This window comes from Cyprinus carpio, chromosome B3 (genome assembly GCF_018340385.1).
Source record: "Cyprinus carpio isolate SPL01 chromosome B3, ASM1834038v1, whole genome shotgun sequence".
Taxonomy (NCBI): domain Eukaryota; kingdom Metazoa; phylum Chordata; class Actinopteri; order Cypriniformes; family Cyprinidae; genus Cyprinus; species Cyprinus carpio.
In genome coordinates, this window is record NC_056599.1 from 21,753,060 (window position 1) to 21,766,422 (window position 13,363).

At 38.2% G+C, this 13,363-nt stretch overlaps 1 pseudogene; it reads right to left on the reverse strand.

Annotated features, from left to right (window-relative positions):
- The window catches only part of LOC122136786, a 10,694-nt pseudogene extending 4,561 nt beyond the window's left edge, over nt 1-6,133 (reverse strand).
- Nucleotides 6,134-13,363: the final 7,230 nt, after the last annotated feature.

Here is a 13,363-nt window from a genome sequence, read left to right on the forward strand (position 1 = left end):
CTAATCATGCTAGAAACATGCTGATGACATGCTAGTCAATTCTAATCATGCTAGAAACATGCTAGTAACTAGCTTATCATGCTAGAAACATGCTAGTAACTTTACTATCCATGCTAATGACATGCTAGTCACTTGCTAGTAATGCTAACAATATGCTAATCACTTGCTTTATTAAACTTCTTAAACTCTTCAAACTTTCTAAACTTTTCAAACTTTCTGGTCCGGCTTTCTCAAGCCAACTTAAAGTTTGTCTTGACGAACTTTTTTATCTAGTTTAGTTCTCTATTGCATCTCTTATTTATAGAAATGATATTTGACTGTTAAATATGTGAAATATTATTATTTTTTTTTTTTTAATTCCTTCGAACTAGATATGTGTTCCAGCCCTATTTGACATTAGCCAAAGTTAAAATGATATTTTATTAGCTCAATGAGGACAAACCGGTATTTTGGAACAGACCATTTTGCAGTAAGATGTGATTATATTAAACCTTCATAAGTGTTATTTTTTCTAAGCCATACACATGAAAACTATTGAAGTGGACGCTTCCAACTTAGTTTTATAGCATGGTCCTTGCAGGAACTGTAATTGTGAGCCAGCAGAATATCTTAAATTAGCTCGTAGGCTTGTAAACGCCAGCTCGTGGATTTAACTACGACTGTACTATGATATGCCAGTAGCATGTGTTGCACTTGAGTTCTCTCCTCTACTGAAAATAAACTCGGTCACTGGTTTAACCCCGATAGAGTTCAGTGAGTTAAGGGGCTATAGATGGTAATAAACAGTGGGGGAAAGTCCTTAAAGGGAAGTTGGATCACTCATGACAAACGATACTGTGATAATGTTTGGTAATTAACCAAACATTTTATGAGCGAGGAGGGCTTCAATGTTTTCTCAGCGCTGTTTCTACAGTCAGTGAAACACTAAAATGTGTTAAAGATTCATCACTTTAATCGTTTTTTAGTAAGCTTACAACTTAAAAGGAAACGGTCTCAGCCTCGTGTCCCTTTAGTTACAAACATGTATGACTCGGTCTTGGTCTTTCTTTACTTTTCTAACGTAAGAAAAAACAAAGACCACAACAAAAATGACCTGAGGCTGATGGGTTACAGACAGCGTAAACAGGTAACCCGCATATGAATATTTGGCCAGCGCACACAGGGACGCAGTTCGAGGCGAGCGTAGTAAAGGACGTATGTTACCAACATGTGTTTGCACAACACGGTCCACTAGAAAAAGTCCTCATTATCACGGCCTGGACATTTCCTGAAGCATTACCAATATCACGAGAAGAACAAACCTCTGTTTTCGGACGTTTATTCACGTTTATATCTTGCATGACAGTCTATCCTCATTAGTCGGTCTTTGCGCCTGAGAGCTGAGATGGTAGGAGTCTATTTGTGTCATTTAATTGTGATGTGATGATAATAATGAAGATTGTTCCTGTGACTCAGTGGTAGAGCATTGAGTTAGGCAGCGCCAAAGGTTCAGGGTTCAATTCCCAGGGAACACGCATACTGGTTAAAAAAAAAAAAAAAGTATACCCTGGAATGCACTGTAAGTCACTTTGGATAAAGCGTCTGCTAAATATAAATATTGTTTTTTATTTAAAAAATATCAATAAAAGTAGTGTGACTACTGCAAGAGAGAGTGTTTGGTTAAATGCCGTCCCATTAAGCGCACTGTAACCTGTTCAATTTCCTCAGAATTAGCATTGACACATTTAGTGCATTGTATTATTTATAAAATATAACAAATTATTGCTATGCTATCTCAAAGTTACTATATTTGCTCATGTCCATTTGGCCTGTTTTTCCCCCACTTTTAATTAAGTATGTTGGCAACGTGTTTCCATCAAATTTAATTAAAATAATTATCAATATCAGTGCTGTAGCTGAAATATGATTAATGTGTATTATCACACATTTTTCTAATGAGAATACGTTATGTGGTAAATTTCTCATTGATTAAAGTGCAGCATTCCACTGGATTCTTGTTTTCAATATTGTTTGTATTTACAGCAGTGTTCTTTTATTCATTTGTGTGGCTTTTTTTATTATTAAAACATGTACAAAAACACATACACTTCTGTTTCAACGTTCAAGGGTTGGTTAAGATTTTTTTAAAATGTTTGTTGAAAGCAGTCTCCTTGTTCTCACCAAGGGCTGCCTTGTTATGGGTGGGTGATCAAAAATCCATTAAAACATTAATATGGGGTGAAATTACAAAAAAATTTCTGTTTAAATATATCCTAATTGTAATTCATATTCCTGTTATGGCAAAGCTGAATTTTCAGCAGCCATCACTCCAGTCTTCAGCATCACATGAACTCCTCAGAAATTCAATTGAGAAGCTTTTCTTATCACTGTTGAATGGCGTTTAGTCACCTAAAAAACGACTTGACCCCAAAATTTAACAGAGAAGCATAACCCTCTAGAGTATAGGAATACATGGATTCGCTTCCTCTTTGTTTTTTATTTGTATGGTAATATTTAAGTACCAACTTTGCAAAAATCTGCAAACTTTCAGCTGGCTCTTCACATCTTTTAAAACGGGGGATATGATGTTCAAAGTGAATAGCAGTCCGCAACCAAAACATCCGATCCGCTAGTTCTTGCTAATTTTTCACTTCAGCTTCCTCTTTTTTCGCCATTCCACACAGCCACTCGATTCCTCCATTCCAGTATTGGGTCTGGGTCTGTGTGCCACTTACACTGGATCCATTTCTGATAACTTCCAAGAAAGGGGTATTTTTTTTAGGTCCTCTAAATGCTAAATCTTATGTAACAAACATGCATTACAATTTACCTTTTCGAATGTCTGGGAAAAGCTGATTAACCATCTTATTACTCTGGTGACAAACCAGCTCCCATGGTCTGGAAAATAAAACCCGTGTCCATAACCTTACGGTGGTACCATATTTAATTTTTTTGAAAGAAATGCAACGAACGAGTCGCTGGTGAAGAACGAGAAGTACAAGGGCATTCAATATATTGTAAGTCATAATTGAGTGTATTGTATTCAATAGATTTAACAAAAAAAAAAAAAAAAAAAAAGAACATATCACAATATGTCATCTTGCTTTTTGGTGTCTTACCGACTTAAAGAAAAGAGCGACCATCCCTTGATCATCGAAGCAGAACCAGTACGATCCAATCTAAAGATAAACATAAAATGAAGACATCTGTCTTTCATCACAACTGAAACGAGTGCGTTACCCTTAGTGTCGGAAGCTGCTTTGATCCGCAACCGCTCAGGAGATGGAATCATCGTGGCAGCACAGCAGCGAAGACACAAGGCCTGACCATGCTTCTACATGATGTTGGTCCCACATGGATGAAGCGGGCTTTTTCGTCTGGCACACCTGTGACACACAACACAGTACCTGGAGAAAAAAATGCATCCCATAATGTGTCATTGCTGCTCTGGCTGAGTCCATAAGCTAAGCATAAATTCCCTAATTTTTATGTCAGATTGTGTTTATTATGTTCGGACCTCTGTTTATATAGCAAAATTTGACCGGGGGGGGGGGGGGGTTACCATTTTTTGATTTCCAATGAGATAAGATACGTGTGCTGTTTGTTTCTTAAGCGCCCGCTGCAGTTCCTCCTGGCTCCTGGCCTTGAAGTCAATACCACAGCAGTTTGAACAGTCAATACTGTTTTCAAAACAACATTATATTTGTAGTTAGTAAGTGAATATAAAAGCAGATGAACAGACTACTTGAAACAATGTCTCCAAGCATCACATCCCAACTTTTTATGGAACTGTCCTGCGCTTCTGAGCGCCTGGGAACAGCGGAATAGACTTTTGTTTAATCAAATGTGTACCGAATCCATATTAAATAATACAAAATCAGTTTTTTAAGGCCATACACAAGAACACAGGGCTCCTTCTGATTGGCCATCCTCTGGACTGAGCAGCTTGACCATGCAAGCCAGGTACCGATGAAGGACTCAATTGACAAGCGATGCCTCATTAAGCGTGTCCATAACCACAGACGAACAGCTTTGTAATTGTCAAACAGTTGTATAACAGTGTAACAGGAAGAAACAGGATGCACGTCACACCTGAATAAATGCTCACATCTCAGTATCTGCCACACACTTCATGCAGAGCGAGGCTCACATATCAGGGGTTTAACTCACAAATGGGTATCTGGTTACGAGCGGTATGGAGTGCAAGGCTGACCCACAGTCCTGCCAGGTTTCACCAGGGTTTCCTTGTCAGGACAAAAAAAGCAGAGAAATGACACAATGACCACATGAAACCACTGACCACCATTTTGAACCGCTCAATTTCCTACATTAAGAGGGAATTTGGCTGGGAGAATCGAGAAAGGAAAACTATTATGAAGTAGAATGCGAGAAAGTTGAATAAAACCTGGCTCCCATCTTTGTCGGCGAGATATCAGCCATGTTTTTTTCGGGGCGAGCTTGATGGACAGGTAAGGGCAGCTCTTGTTGCTCCACCATCGACTCCTACCATGGACTGGGATGACAGAAATAATGGACTACTGTCTAGTTATTTACTGTCAAACAGTTTAAAGGTTTAGATGAAGAATGCAGTTCATGTTTTAACCCCTTAAATATCCCAGCAATGCAGACGATTAGAATGAAAACGGAGGGAAATGAGGGGCTGCAATCTCCATGAACATCGCCACGTCATTAAGAATGTCAGCGAAGAGCCTGACAGACAAGAAAGAAGATTATTATGTCAAATATTATGAGAAGTAGTACATTAACATGTTTAACATTAACGGCATTGGTGTGTACAGTACCTCCATTTTTTTGGCTTCCAGAATCTAACTTGCTCCTGAAATACAAGGTCACAATTTAAAACTATAAAATAGAACATCTTCACAATGGTGGGGTCAAATATTACCCTTTGAGCCAAGCAAAAAGTATCCTTCCCAGCATCCCAGTTCCATCTGGAAAAAAAGAAGGGAGAAAAATGGTTAGAAAGAGAATGCATTCAAAATGGAACAGTAGTCATCTGTGCAGATAAACCTAAGCAACCATGTTATTGTAGCTGCTGGCAACTGTTGCTTCTTGATTTCCCAACCCCAACACCCCCTCAGGGAAGCCTGAGTGGCGAGTGTGCCAGACAGAAGAGCTGGAAAATGCCCTTGGAAAAACAAAAAATACAGTGCTAATAATTGTACACTGTATTTTATCATATATATTATACATAAAAAACAAGTATTGTACTTCCAAAGAAATGTTGATCACCTTGAACTGAACTTCTATTCGTCAAAGAATAAAAACAACCTATCACACTGTGGTTCCACAAATAGATATAAAGCAGCACAAATGTTTCAACAATGAGACTACTAATAAAACTTTCCTAAACACCAAATCACATATGACTTCGGAAAAAATCATGTGCCGCGTAAGATAAATTAATTACATTTGAAAATATAATTCACATAGAAAATAACTTGTAGGTCAGAATTATTTATAATTATTTACTTAACTAAACTGTTTTTTTTGAAATAATAAGCAGACCCTGGTGGAAGTCCCAAGACATTTTTCATCTTACCAATGCCAAAGTTTTGTTAGTCAAGGTAAACATAATAAATACATAATCAATCAATAAAATACACAGTACTTGTATTAAGTCGCATGAGTAATAAATTAACTGTTGGGGAAATTTCGTTATGGTCTGGGCAACATTAAAGGGTAATATTAGTATTTTTTGTGCAAAAATCAGTAGGTTTGGCTAAATGGAATTTTTCCACCCGACAACAAAATCAAAACAAACGAACTTTCAAGCCCTGCCCGAGTGTCAGATCTATGGGACATGTAACGCTGCACAGTGTCCCAGAGCTGATACGAAGGTAATCCTCGATGGAAACTCTCAGGATAGCACGGTGGCAGGAAAGCCAATCTGGCAGAGGAGAGAGCAGTTAGTGGTGTGATCTGAGAGACTTTCCTGTTTTTCTTCTGTGTCAGTCACGCACTTGAAACACGCCAGAGACTGAATTTCTCGCCAGTCTGCCGCCCACCGCATCCACCTCTGTCTACTTCATCCTCCCATCCTTCAGGAAGTATTCTCTCCATGACTCCTGTGAGCCATAAGCGCTCTGTGGCAACCACCCCTTCACCGTCCTCCATCTCTGCCATCTGCACATCAGTCAACACGTGTGCATTAAACACCAACGAGCCACCAAGCCGAGTGATATCAATAACTTCGGGTCTTTTTCTTTTGAATTTTCACACTCAACTGTAAACAGCATTCCTCACACATTGCACCTCATGTGCACATATCTAGCAAAATATATTTTTTGTTAATGCAATGGAGTTTTCTGTTATGTGTCACGCTGGTGTAGATTCGTAAATTACAATACGTGCAGGTGTTGCGCTGTAGCTTTGGCGTTTCAGTAGATTTGACTGGAATCGCCCACCTCACCACGTCCCACGCATAGGTCCCCACGTATCACGCTTTCCGTGTTTAGACTGGATCGCTGCGTCAGGGCCGACGCGGCCTTCTGATTGGCTCAGGGGATTTAGGTAAGCGTAATCAAAACCATATGAAACGAGTGAGAAGATACTTGCTAGTAGTTTTATTAATTAATTTACTTAACTTCCTTATTTGTGTGGTTACATCATACGCATGATTTGTTTTATTTGGTTTGTAAATATACATTGTGTTTAATTTTTGTTCTGTTAAATTCCCCTGCAGCAGCACTTTTTTTTTTTTTTCTTTCTTTCCTTAATGAAATGAACAAGGACGAACAAGAGGGACTCTCCAGACCTCAGTGTCTCTCTCTTTGTTAATGTATCAGCTCAGCTCAGAATAGCTGACCTTCGCAAGCCAGTGTTTTGTGTGCATGTCTGTGACAAGTCCAGAGCAAAAGCTAAATAGTAGGTAATTTTTATTTATTTATTTATTTAAATTCTTGGTATTAGTAAGTGGCAATGATTTTAGCAGCTGGTGTCATGTGCTCTGAGTTATGTCTTCTTAACACAATCTCCACAGCACAAACACATTTATACTATTTATCACCGCCAGTGTTGGGCTAGTTACTCAGAGAATGTAATATATTACTCATTACTAGTTACTCCTTTCAAAAGTAATATTGTTACTTTACTGATTACTTGTATGGGCAACATTAATTAGTTACTTGCATTACTTTTTTCTTCACAGAAGTTGTAACTGTGTATCTCACACATAAAATTCTTCTAGAATGTTACTAACAACATATTTCTGCATTTCCAAATCAAATCAAATCAAATTATCATTTGAGCAAAATCCACACTGGATCACAGTCAGAAGTTATTACAATCACTCAGTAGTGACTGATAGTGACATTCAGGTAGAAGTGTTGTATTATTCCCAATAATTGTCATGTGTAGCTTGAAGCTAATTGTAATTTCCTCCGTTACCCGATTATATTTCATTATATATTTATCAGATGGGAGTTGGGAAAAACTTTAATTTTTCCAAAAGGTTTGATTATCTATTATGTAGCACATGCTGATCAGAAGGTGTGGTGGGAGGGGATGTAGAGTAAAGTAAAGCCAATGGGAGTTTTTTTTTCTTGTTCCCTGACAAAATCAATATAATGCATTATTTCTATCTGCTGAACGTAAGCGTTTCCATATTCCAATCTTGCCTGCGGCACTTGGGACAAATCACATGCATGTGCGAGTCGTGAAAATTATGAAAATAAATCTATGAATTATTTGATTGTTGGATTGAATCAGAGGCATCAAAAGTAACTAAAGCTGTTTTTATGGATGGTAACTGTAATATTATTACTGATATCTTATTAGTAATCAGTTTATACTGCAAGTTACAAACACAAAAGTAATACTATTACATTAACTAAGTTACTACTAACAAGTTACTGCCCAACACAGATTACCTTTACTTTTATTAGTTAAAAACAATCATGTAAAGCAATAGTTCTCAACCAGGTGATATATTTAACTTGAACCAGGGGACCTCAGCAAACTTGTCGAGATGACCCTAAAATGATTTAAAATATGGACCAAATAAGCATTCCAAATACAATGAGCTAAATTAACAACAAAAATATGATTTTATTACTTTATTATTTAAGATCCTCACCCCCTCACCTAGGATTCCATCTTGTAAATAAGTAAGGACACACATTACTTATTTACATCTATTGACCTGTACAACACATCTAATACAATCTATTGTCTATTTATCTATATAGGTATTTTCTCTTCTTTAAAATATTTGTGTACATTGTTATTCCATACTTATTCTATTTTTTATTCTTTTTATAACTGTCTTGTCTTGTCGCTGTCATTCTGTTGCACCGTTGCACGCTTCTGTCACTAAAACAAAATCCTCGTATGTGTAAACATACCTGGCAAAAAAAGTAGATGATCTACCATTGTAGATGATAGATTGTAGTTGTTTTTCTACAAAGTGAGTAAAATTTATTATTTATTTATTTTCTCATCAAGTAAATCACAAACAACTGGGCACACAGGATATTTCTGGGACTGTGGGGGGCAGTAAGGATGAGAACCACTGATGTTCTAGATAGAAAAAATCATACAAATGAGGTTCCTTTCTCCATATTTGGACACAGGGAATAGGATAAGTTGATTGTATCAAGTGATTCACCTGCATGCCCTGGGCTTGAAAGCATCTGAAAATGCAGACAAAAATCTAACCCTTAGGTCCTGTCTACTGTTTCCCCTAACCCCCCCCCCCCCCCCCCACAAAAAACTATAAAAACCCCCCTATCCCATCCCCATATAAATTAATCAACAGGCTTGATGTTTTAAATTTTGTGTGTGTGTGTGTTTTCCCAAAGGAATAAATTCAGAAACATTATTTAAGTCTGTCAAAGAACATTCATGAAACATGACAGGCTGTAAATCATGGCACCTGTCCCAACATTTCTGTCCAATTAAGAGATCAACCACAATCCAATCTCTCTTACAACCAAACCAGCCCTGCAGGGGACTCAGCTTACATCTCATGAACCTGATTCTTGTGAGTGCTGTGATTGCTGTTAAACAGAAAGAGAAAGAAACAGTGAGAGAGAATGACTAATATCAGCAATGAGGGCAAAGCTTCTGCTTCTACAAAGTCTGCAGAAGCTTCTCATGCGTCACGAAACACCAAGGGTTCGGAAAACAGACCGATAAACATAAGGGCTAAGAATGTGAGAGGAAAGTAATTGAGCTGAGTGGGAGTGAATAAGACAGTGGGAGGGAGCAAAAAGTGGAGGTGTGGTGTTTCATTCTGTCACTGCTAAGCTCCTCAAAACGTTTCCTTCACACTGCCTCCTCTAAGGTTGAACACTGGAGCTAAAGAAGCTGTACTTCATAGTTCACGTACATAACTGACAGTAAGAGGAAGTCGAGGATGGGAAGTCGTCTCAAATAAAGTTTGTGACAATGACATGTGACATCTATGTGACAGGACACTAGAACTTCTGGTCACTACATCAACTGAAAAGAAGTAATTAGCAGAGTGTTGATCACCAGCCACTTTCTACTCGCGCAAAAAGCACCAAACTTATTTGGTTTATTTAAATAGCTTTTGGATCTCTGGTCACCCTGTGGGAGTTTTGGACCCTTCTTCCCCTCAAGATCAAAGTCTGGGCGAGTCTGTAAGTACTGAGAGATTAGTTTCAATAACAGTGTTTCAACTGGCATGTTTTTTTTTCATTGCTGCTACCTACCTTGAGAAAGATTATCTTTTTGAAGGCTGTCTTTACACAGCTGAGATTTCGATTTATCACGACAGTCTAGCCAAAACTAGCAAGTGTGATGTGTCAACACTCTCTTGTTATACTCATGCCAGTTACTATCATACCATGAATGTTTGTCTCTGTCCATACCTGTTTTTCAAGCCCCAGCAGAAAAAAACAATAAAGATCATAGAAACACACTTTCACCTTCACTACTTTTTAGAAAAACCCTTTTAAATAGTTCTAATATCATTTATTTCCCCTCTTACTTTTGTGACCCCGAGTTATGTATATATATATATATATTTTTAGTTACTCCTATTAAAAATTGAAAACGAAACTCACTGTCAAGAACGCATTTAAACCAGCTGCTACAAATCACTGCTTGATGTTTTAAAACTTGATTCAGACAGAACTATGAAACTACACCTGTAACCATGTGTAGTATAAAGTGCACTACAAAATCAGCAAAATACAGTAATGTGCCACTACTTCCATGCTGACTCCCTTATATTCATACTTTGTTATTTTGTACTTTGAACTGAGCTGTGTCCGCAAACGAGCGAAAAGAAGTTAAAGTTGAGGATGCTTTACTTGAACAGCCTGAGCCGAGGGCTGACTCGCACCGCATCACCTATGTCATGACATCTGTAGGACGCAGACCATCGTCAACTTGCCATTTGCAGCATCATATGTGGGCCTCTCCGGCCTTTGGGAAACTGTCCCTCAAGTACTCTGTCAAGGTAACTAAAGATTATTAGAAAATTTTATTGCAATAGCAGTGCCTGTGTTGATTGCCATGACTGCACTACTATTGTAAGAAGTATCACTAAGCTCTATTTTTAACGTATTTTTTAAACTCAAATGGTTTAGTAAACCCACCGTGCAGCTCTTCGAACACAGATTCAAGAATTTAGACACAACACAAGATGTGAAATGAAAATAAATCATTCCCCGCTGGTTTCCTCAAGTAGGCCTATTTTCCTGAATAATGATCTTCGGTTTTGTCTAATCTATACTGTACAGCTATTCAACTAACACTCAGCTGAGATCTGTTGACAGTAACAGATACTGCTGGGCAAACATGAGACACAATGGAAACCAACAGGCAGTCAGTGATGAAAGAACGTATGGCATTCACTAACATCAATCTAAGAATCTAATAACTAAAAAAAAAAAAAAAGGAAATCGAACACCTTGCTCATTTTTTTGCAGGGCTCGAGGAGACAAGCGAAAAGACCTTCATTCAAAATGAAGACTGTCCAGCACACGAGACGCGGCGTAAGAAAATATTCAGAGAAAGGCGGGTAAATGGGGGAATCAGGGTCCATTGTAGCCTGGGTGTTTGTAATTCTCATCGTTCCATTATTGGTGGGATTTCGTCCTATGTGTAACCTTCCATATATTGACACTTAAGAAGCTTTTCTACAGTTCAAATCGCAACCAAAGCAAAAGAACTGGAAGGAGTACAGAAACCAGACACTCTTTTTTTCAGTGCTACGGGGCATTGGACACTGCATCTCGACCATACCAAAAAGTCAACGTATTGACAACCAAATAGCTTGGTACATCAATGATCATTATTTAAATCTCTTTTTGAAAGGTGCTTGTCCTTTTAGTTTGGATCAAAGGTCCCACAGCTTGATACCTATATCATAAGAGGATTAACTAGTTTGCACACGGGACCAAAAATCATATTGGATGCATTTTGGTAGTAAGCAAAAACATACTGGATTATATTTAGTGACCTACTTAAACAACGTTCAATTAAACAAATGCAGTTAAAAATACAGTAAACTTTCAGGCATTTGGTTACATGCATGAGAGTGAGCCATGCATAAAAAACATTCAGCACTGTCCCAGACAAAAAGCAACTTTACATTTCAGCACGCTGATTTTATTTATACTCTTAAATTGTGGCCAATCAAACATTGAGACACCTCACAGAGAGCATGACAGTCAAAGCTTTGAGATGTGGATGGTTACAGTTCGTTAAAATGTGCTGTGCTTGTAAATAAGGAGTGTCGTACTGTTTCAATACCTTGTGCTTTTGGAGTTTGTGTACACCTGCCACCTTGTTCAGCCTTTAGATGATAAAGATGTGATAGGAAGGTTCCATGCAAAATGCACCTGCTTATTGTGAAATTCTTACAAAACCCAACTGGAACAAAACACCCAAATACAAACACCAGTTCAATTTTGTATTTCTATAGAAATCCAGGAACGCAGAATTCTATAACAGTTTACCGACAAACCCATGTCACGTGTTGTCAAACACCACAAGCCAGTCTTAAATCACGTTACCAATAAGTCGAACGATGAACAAAAAGCCTAAATGATGTGAATGGACGGAGAGGTTCGAGAGTCCCTGAGTAAAAGCACAGAATGCACTGAAACCTTAAAATCCTTTATGCGTCTAGATGAGAAGCATCAGCATAATCTAAAAATTTAATAACGCAAACTTTTGTCCTCACTGGTAACTCGCTGGATTCAATGCTGTCACTACAAAGTCCGTTGCAGCGTCGTCCTTTATAATGGATACCCCCACAGGCCCATCCTGAGAGTGTATTAATAAGCGCATTCATTTGAACCAAAGCTTAAATGTTTTAAAAGAGAATATACTGAGCCCAGGAAAGGCTTAATGACTCTTCAGTTGAAACAAACTCTCTGAAAGACGGAGATGTGGGGGAGTACAACGAATTCGAGAAATCTAAAAACATTATGCCGCAGATTCATGTAAACAAGGTTTCTGTTTCGTTTGAATGGTTAGCAAAGGGACAAAACAGAATGGAGCTGTTTTTGTGTTTAAATCAGACAAATCTACAAAATAAACACCATTACCTTTCAAAATATCTAAAGAATGTGATGTATTCTTTACAGTGACATCAGTAATAAACATTTTAACAGCTCTGCAAGACTTATTCTCATTTTGTCAATTTTGTAGTGAAATTTTAACAGATAAAAAAAAAACAAAAATACATACAAATCCCATTGTACAAAACAACCAAGACCTCTCTGCCTCAGCCCGCAACCTGCTGAAGCGCCATCCCGGTTTGTCTAACTCCTCAAGTTTGGGAGCAAAGTAGAGACTCCAGCCTGCTGCAAGGTGAGGCCATCCTCCATTTTGGAAGAGGCCCCTACACACTCGTCTGGTTCTACAGATCCCAGCGCTCCTCTGGGCTCCACCCCCCGACATCCACAACCGACCAAAGGTTTTTCTTGTGGGCTTACCTGGCAACACCCAGTTCAGGGAATTCGACGACAAAGCGCTTCACCTTTTTTTGGCCCGACGACAGCCTGAGAGCCATCACGAAGGACTGCCGGTTAAGAGGCACCTCAAATATTGTTTCCCAACGATCTGAAAGAGTTTGCAAAACTTGCTTCATTAATCAGAGTTTAAAAAGAGAGAAAGAATAAAACAGCCCACTAAAATCTCAAAATCTAACCATCAACCTGCAAAACGTAAAGTCTTAAAGGGATAGTTCAGCTAAATATGAACATTTCATCATCATTTTCTCACCTTCATGTTAGTTCCAAACCCAAAAGTCTTGAAAAATCTAAATATTGTTTTTTATGAAACCTGAGAGATTTCTGTCCCTCAAACTCAAAGTCCAGGTAACAAAAACAAAAACAGAGATATCCAAAAAGGTCACAAAGGTTTCATAAAATGAATCCCT